This window comes from Zophobas morio, unplaced genomic scaffold (assembly GCF_036711695.1).
Source record: "Zophobas morio isolate AGI-343-1 ecotype UQ-CSIRO unplaced genomic scaffold, CSIRO_AGI_Zmor_V1 ptg000044l, whole genome shotgun sequence".
Taxonomy (NCBI): Eukaryota; Metazoa; Arthropoda; class Insecta; order Coleoptera; family Tenebrionidae; genus Zophobas; species Zophobas morio.
The window spans coordinates 7,737,168-7,745,799 of record NW_026972149.1 but is presented as its reverse complement, the minus strand read 5'-3'; positions in this window follow the sequence as shown (position 1 = coordinate 7,745,799).

Sequence of the window (8,632 nt, the reverse complement as noted above, 5' to 3'; positions counted from 1 at the left end):
GTAGTGTATTAGAAAAGGCCATAGATAACATATTACGGGGTTAAGTTTAACTTTTTCTTGCAGAATCTTTTATAAGCAAGCAATAGCCTGACCCGACTTGATCTGCCCTGACCTAACTTGACCTGACTTGATTTAATCTGTCCTGACCTAACCTGACCTAACTTGAACTGACCCGTAGTCTATTTTATAATTCCAATTTTTATTTTATCATATAGGAATTATAATAAAATTTGAAATTTTATGCCGTAATTGAATACTACACTATTTAGTATTCAGATTTGGATATTGGTACGGAAGTCTATAGCTACATATTAGTAGAGATATGGTTGAGAAAAAAAGTGGTCTGCTCTACATACCTTTAAAATTTAGTGTTAAAAAATGATGTTGGCAACAGCAACGCATTGCTTGTTCGTGTTAATCAGTTTGACGTTTACTGTGAAATAACTGTCAAATAAAGTGTCAAATAACTGCAATGCCAACACTGTTATTTTAAAAATAAATTTCATGGCTTACTAGACCATTTGTTTTCGGTCATGTGGTACTCAAGTTGGTGGTAGGAACTACTGGGCAGTTTATAAGTACCTGCGTTTAAAGTGTGTTTAAAATGACTTAAGTAGTTGCGCTGATCTCCAGCTGCGCGTCGAAAGGTCTAGTTTAAATTGAAGTTGCGTCTGTTCTATTTATGTGAGCTTTACCTTTGTCCCTTTTAAGCATTCGAGTAATTTTAGAGATGCACATAATGATAAAAATAGGCACGGATAAATTGGGCAATAAAAATGAGGAGAGGGCGAGATAATAATATCGATCAGATATCCTGAAGTTGTTTGCGGAGGTAACCGTAATTAGGGAATGGAGGATACAGTTCGCACTTAACCCTCGGCGCGCTAAAGATGAGTTATGAGATTTATGAGGGTGAGTGTGTGGTCAGACTGTCTCCGAGTTAATCGCGAGGGCGACAGTACACCACGCGTACCAATATATATACGCTGAAACTCCCCCAAAAATAAAGAATTGCTTTTATGCGTCCAGCGCCTTTACTTAAAGTTTTTTATCGAGGGTACGTCAACGAGCTGTTCGATAAGACGAAGGAAGAGTTATCTGGAAAATGGAAGCGATGTTAGCGATAATTAGGGGTGCGGGGGAGAGGATGGGTGCCCCTGGTGATGCAATCGCGCTGTTTTCGTCGGAGTTTTTTAGTTTGTCTGATTTAATTTGGGAAATGGACTAGCAAGTGACACCATAAACACGAGTAGAGAGTAAGCTGGTGGTAACGTGACGAGCAGTCCATCTAAAAGCTTTCTATCGTCATTTTTTAAAAGGTTTTTATGTAAGAGAGGAGTGGAAGAAGAAGTTTCTCAGTTAGCAGAATTTAGGGGTTTAGCCATTTAGATACATAATACAAAACGAGGAGAGTGATTTGCAATGCAGCATAATCTGTGCGAGAGTAGTGGGAATCAGATGGTTCGAGTTAATCGCATGGAAATTAAATATCTAAGTAATATCCGACCGGTTGAAATGGAAACGAGATAAAAATATCATCATGCCATTTCTATTCCGAACACTATTGGTTTTATATCGCGTCCAATTTTTCTTACCAATAAACATGACTGACAGTTAGACGTATGCGATTAAATCATATTCACGTCACTATTCCAGATTATCTAAAAAGTTCACACGCACCGCACCGAATCAATTTTGATTCTTCGCCCTAGCGCATCCCGAGTCAGAATTAGGTACAACGTGCGACATTTCGATCATATTCGACCTTTAATTCAACCGACTGGCGAAATTATTAATCGAATCGGCGCTAGCGTGTTGATTAAGAAATTGGAATGAATTTTGAATGGATTGGGGTTGCAAGTTGCGGTAGCCGCGAAGGGTAGAGGGTGGAAATAGTTCCCCTCTCGTGTGTGGTCTGGTGTTGTCGAGGATAGGTTTGTTAGTGGTCACGAGTAATTTAGGGGAAATTGAATGGCTTTTGCCATTACACAATCACTTTCCCCTACCGTCAAACCAAGATTTTTCCCTGTGTCAATACAAAATCATTTGATTAAGACAATTTCAGAACGAAAATCAATGCACTACCACGGAATTTATGTTAAATATGAACCATATCGTAAAGCTAGTGTCGTAAGGGCAGATTTAAAAGCAACAACCCTCATCTTTTATAGCAGAGAATATAAAATAATAGCATCTTTATGACATTTTCTAAAAACACAAAAATACATTTACCGAAACTATATTCGTTTCGCGTCATTTACTTTATGAAATAGCTTTAAAAAATGGGATTTAGGCTCTTTATATCCGCAGTAAGTACTTTAAAAACATGTGTCTGGAGAGGGACGGAAGCGCAAGCATAAATCGAAATTGTTCGAATATATCAGGGTTGCGTACTCCAACACGTACAGGGTGGACACTATAAATAGGAAATTTCTCCTCTTGGAAGCACCACAACGTCGCACATTTTTTTAATTTCATTCGTCAATTTTTTTCTTGTGATTTACAGTGTTCACCAATTGTAACGTAATCGTGTTTAGGGAATTTGACGAAAATTAAGTAAGCCGCTAATAATATTAATAGGACCACAGATATATTTTTCAGACATACTGTGTAGTCTAATAATGCGATGACAAACATAATAAATGTACAGACAGCAGGACGGCAACGGGAATTCCACATTTTTGTATTCTTCAAGCTGTAAAACAGTGTCTTGGACATTTTTTTGGAGAATTTTAAAAAATAGCAGACTCACTTTTCACGTTTATTTGAATATAATGATATCGAATAATGAATTCTCAACTGACTGAGCCAATTTTAACCACTTTTTTGGAAAAATTTTGAAAACTGTACACTCACTTTTTACGTTTGTTTGAATAGATGTCGACACCGCGATTTCGGATTCGTGATTGACGGCTGATTATTTACAATTTCACGCTAATTGTCACTTGAACCCATATTAACCATTTTTTGAAAAATTTTTGAAAATATGATTTCGTTTTTGACGTTTATTTGAATTGATATCATGACGGCGATTTTGGATTCGTAATTCGTAGAGGATCATCAATAATTTAACATCAATTCTCACCCGATTGAACCCATTGTAACCAATTTTTTTAACAAATTTTGAAAACCGTAAACTCATTTTTACGTTTATTTCAATAGATGTTGTGACGGTCATTTCGGATGCGTAATTGGCGGAGGTTTCTCTACAATTTGACACCAAGTCGATTCAACCCATTTTAGCTATTTTTTTGGGAAAGTTTAAAAAATGTAAACTCTGTTTTCAAGTTTATTTGAATAGATATCGTGACGGTGCTTTCGGATCCATAATTGACGCAGGATTATCTACAATTTGATGTAATTCTCAGTCGATTGTGACCATTTTTTTGGAAAAATTTTGAAAATTGTAAACTCTTGTTTGAATAGATGTCGGAACCGCCAATTCGGATTCGTAATTGATGGATGATTGTCTACAATTTGACGCTAATTCTTAGTCGGTTAAACCCATTTTTAAAATTTTTTGAAAAAAATTTAAAAATATGAATGGACTTTCGACGTTTATTTGAATAGAAATCATGACGGGGGTTTTGGATTCGTAATTCGTAGAGGATCATCTATAATTTAACACCAATTCTCACTCGATGGAACCCATTGTAACTCTTGTAAACATTTTTTTGAAAAAATTTTGAAAATCGTAAACTCATTCTTACGTTTATTTCAATAGATGTCGTAATGGCGATTTCGGATCCGTAACTGGCGGAAGATTATCTAGAATTTGATACCAATACTCAGTCGATTCAACCCATTTTTTGCTTTTTTTGGAGAAATTTTGAAAATTGTAAAATCACTTTGATTTCAACAGAGGTCGTGATAACGAATTCGGATTTGTAATTAGCGGAAGATTATCTACAATGTAACGCCGATTGTTAGTCGATTGAATCCATTTTAGCCATTTTTTTCGAAAAATTTTGAAACTTGTCAACTCAGATGTCATGTTTATTTGAATACATGTTGTGGCGGGGATTCCGAAATCGTATTCGGAGGAAGATTAGCTACAATTTGACACCAATTTCAGTCGGTAGGATCCATTTTAACATTTTTTTGGAAAATTTTGAAAATAATAAACTCATTTCGACATTTATTCGAATAGATGTCGTGACGGCGATTTAGAATTCGTGATTGACGGGGAATTATCTACAATTTGATGCCAATTCTCAGTCGATTCAACTCATTTTAACATATTTTTTTTTTTAATTTTGAAAGGAATAAACTCATTTTGACGTTTATTTGAATAGATATCGTGGTGGCCATTTCGGATTCATAATAGGCGGAAGATTATTTACAATTTAACACCAATCGATTAAACCTATTTTCCGTCGATGGAACCTATTTTTTGTCGATTGAACCTATTTTTCGTCGATTGAACCTATTTTAACCATAGTTTTTTGGAAAATTTTGAAAATGTGAAATCAGATATCACGTTTATTTGAATAGATATTGTGACGGCGGTTACGAATTCGTATTTGGCGGAAGATTATCTACAATTTGACACAAATTTCAGTCGATTGTATCCATTTTAACCATTTCTTTGGAAAAAAAATTGAAAAATATAAACTCAGTTTTGTCGTGACGGCGATTTCGGATTTGTAATTGACGGAGGATTATCTACAATTTGAGGCCAATTCTCAGTCGATTGTAACCATTTTTTTTTTTAATTTTGAAAATTTTAAACTCGTTTTTCACGTTTATTTCAATAGATGTCATGACGGCGTTTCATGTTACTAATTGACAGAGGAGTATCTACAATTTAACGCCAATTTTCAGTAACCCATTTTAACAATTTTAACAATTTTTTGGAAAAATTTTGCAAGTACTGAACTCATTTTGACGGGTATTTGAATAGATATCGTAATGGCTATCTCGGATTCGTAATTGGCGGAAGATTATCTAAAAGTTGACACCAATTCTCAATCGTTTGAACCCATTTTAACCATTTTTTTTTTTTAATATTTTGAAACTTGTGAACTCAGTTGTCACGTTTATTTGAATAGATGTTGCGGCGGGAATTCCAAAATCGTATTCGGCGGAAGATTAGCTACAATTTGACACCTATTTCAGTCGATTGGATCCATTTTAACATTTTTTTGGACAATTTTGAGAATAAATTTATTTTGACCTTTATTTGAATAAATATCATGACAGTATTTCGAATTCGTAATTGACGGAGGATTTTTTTGGAAAAATTTTGAAAGTAATAAACTCATGTTGACATTTATTTCAATAGACATCGTGACGGCGATTTCAGATTCGTAATTGTCGGAAGAATATTTAAAATTTGACACTAATTCTCAATCGATTGAACCCACAGATGTTGTGACAGCATTTTGGATTAGTAATTTGACGTCAATTGTCAGTCGATTGAACCAACTTTAATTTAGTTTTGGAAAAATTTTTAAAGTAATACTAATTTTGACTTTAATTTGAATAGATATCGTGATGGTCATTTCGGATTCGTAATTGGCGGGAGATTATTTAAAATTTGACGCCAATTCTCAGTCTATTGAACCCATTTTAACTTTTTTTTTGGAAAATTTGAAACATTTTGAATCGCCACCAAGTTTTTGGTGGGGATAAACAGATATAATTTGATTATTGATAATCCTAAAACGTTTTCAAGATTTCAGAGATTTCGGTTTTGCAGTTTCTAAGTTAAATTGCGAAATGTTATACAATTTTGAATTTTCTCGTCAAAAATCTGGATGCTTAGATTTTGTTTAGTGTTGTATCATCTATAATCTAGCCGTTGTTCTTAAAATTCACCAAAATTTCACAATCTGTGTAATAAAATCGTCATCGAACTGCATACAGACGGAAACGGGAGACCTATTTTGTCATACCTTAGGAGTTATAAAACGTCTCAAGAACATGAAATTAGACATTCGTCAAATGAAGTACAGACATTAGGAAGCAAAGACATCGAAACCTTTTACTAAAAGTAACAAAATTAAAATTATTATAGTGTCAAGAAATATTTATTATTTAACAATTTTTTCGAACATTTTTGAAAATGTACTACATTTATTTAATAGATGTTGTGATGGCGATATCGGATTCGTAACAGACGGAAAATATTTACAATTTGACACCAATTCTCAGTCGATTGAACCCATTTTAAAATATTTCAGTACTAGGGTGATGGTACTTCTTTGAATTAGGTGTTAAATACGTTCTCTCCGACTCATCCACTTCAGTCCAACTGGGCACTAAGTCTTCAAACAACATTTATAGCAAAATGCCTACGATGACGATCTTTGCGTTCATTTAGCATACTGAGGCATTTATTACTTTAATGATGTGGTACTTAAGGTTTTTTTAACCGACTTCTTATGACCTGAGGGTAGTCGCTCTATATCGACTTCATTTTTGTTCACTTTTACGATGTAACATTTCACTTTTTTAGTCTTAGAATTCATGCTGTTTTAGTATCTAACTGTCAATATAGAAAGTACCTTGCCTGTTAAGCACTGTAAATAAGTTCTAGCCAAGAACAGTGAAGCGGTTAAATTTTTTGTCGTGGATCATTAAGTGGTATAGAGTGTTTAAAAGTCTTATTTCTGCTAGGTGGTTTTTTGGTCATGTTGTAGAGACTATAAACACATCAGGGAAGAAATTTGCATAATTTTAAAATCATTTGTGAAAATGAAAAATAATAGTGGTTCTAAGTTAGCACCCTTTGGGATAAATTGAGGAGCTATTTCTCGATCAAATAGATATGACTTGGAGTAATTAGAGGATCTGTGAAGGCCTAATGACCTATTTTAATTGAAAAATAAGTATCGAAAATTTTGTGAAATTACACAACAAAGTAGTTTTTAATCTGTCGTGACGTCAGAACCCTCAGGCGCATGGTTAGGTGTTATGTATGATACTAAGTAGTCGGTTTTTGTGGCGGCGGCTCTGCCGAAGCGGAAAGAGCGTTACCAGATTTGGGCAAGAACTTGTTGCAGATGTGTGTAGGTAATTAGAAGCAGGTGTCGCATGTTTGCGCGGAAGACGTACAATTCCCGAACAAAGGTGAACAAAAGTTCATGCGTGGGTTCCCGCGGGTCGGCGCGGCCGTAACGGCCGAAATAGACAATAAGCGAAAGATAATGACAGGTCTTTAATCAGAATATGTACAAAACAAATCGCGCAGATTGCGGCGGTCGTTTTCGTCAGCCGTCCCCGTGATTTCCGCCGGTTAGCGGTAACAATGTTTTAACCGGCGAGTAAACGGAAACGAAACAATGAAGAGCAGCGTTCCATGACTTCCAAGGGGTGAAACATTGTTAAATCAGAACATTTTCAAGTCAGATGGCCGTTATTGGAGTGGAACGGCACGCAAGCACCTGTCCAAGGAGGTCGCCGCTCACCCGCACGTAAATCGACGCCGCCACCGGCTTAACCGCTGTTAACATTCTCCGGATTCAAGCCGTGACTTAAGCCTTATACATTGCCGGGCTCCGATAGCCCCGAACCTGATAGCAACCCATTTGTTCGCAGACACCGATAACGGCAAGAATCTGCATATCAGATCCGACGCCAACCCCAGACCCAAATCCAACACTAATTCAGCTCAGGAGTTCCGGACGAGGCGAAGTCTTATAGAGTGCACTTATATTACGCTCGCTGCCGCTCGAACACAACTATCGCATTAGACTAGTCGCAGGACGTCGCCAGATAACCCGGCAACCCTTCCACTGCCAAGCTGGGATAACCGACGCCGCGATCTACATTTCTCCGCTGATAAAAATCGCGCAGATAGGGCTCCACCGCAATTAATGCCAGCCGGCGATGACCAGGAGCCAAGCGGTAGCAAGGGGTCGCAATCCAGGACACACTTATCGCCACCAAATGGACTTCAAAGACGCATGGCTGCCAACTTGAAATCCAATAATAATAATAATAGTAATAAAATGTGTCTAATTATTACAATACCCACACTTCAACTATAAAGCACTACTACTCCCTTAGCTAGCTTAGTAAGTAGCTTTATTACCAACCCTTATATTGAACGAGTAATTTGTATTAGACTAATTTATCAGCTAAGAGATAGGCGCTAAGTTGGACATGCGCACTAGTCTTTCGGGATAAAATCTTCACCGAATTACTGAAAGACGCGCTTCTTTCGGGACCATCTGCGGCCCGCTTCTAAATTTGGTCGTTGTGGCTGTCAATAAATCCAAGTGTCTTGTAGCAATGTTAAAATTTATGGAGATCCCTGTGCCAAATGATTCAATTGCAGTGTTGAGAACGGTCTTTAAAAGGCATCGCTTGCAGTGTAACAATTTAAATCCAGTGATTAAACGCAAGCTCTCGAGTAAGAGAGTACGATTGTCGAACAGGGATGTTGGAGCTTATGGTCTTAAACAAGCTCCCGAACAGCCGCTATTAATTCACCAATTTGATTTATACCTACACACCTATGAAATATGATCCTATAAATTATTGCCTTCACTTCAAACTACATTCACACATGTGATCCAGCAGAGTAATGTTTTACTCAAAAATGACAAGATATCGATGAATTTCGGAATTCGAAAGTAAAGAGGCCAAGGTGTCACAGACGGAAAACGGTGTGATTTACGGAGAA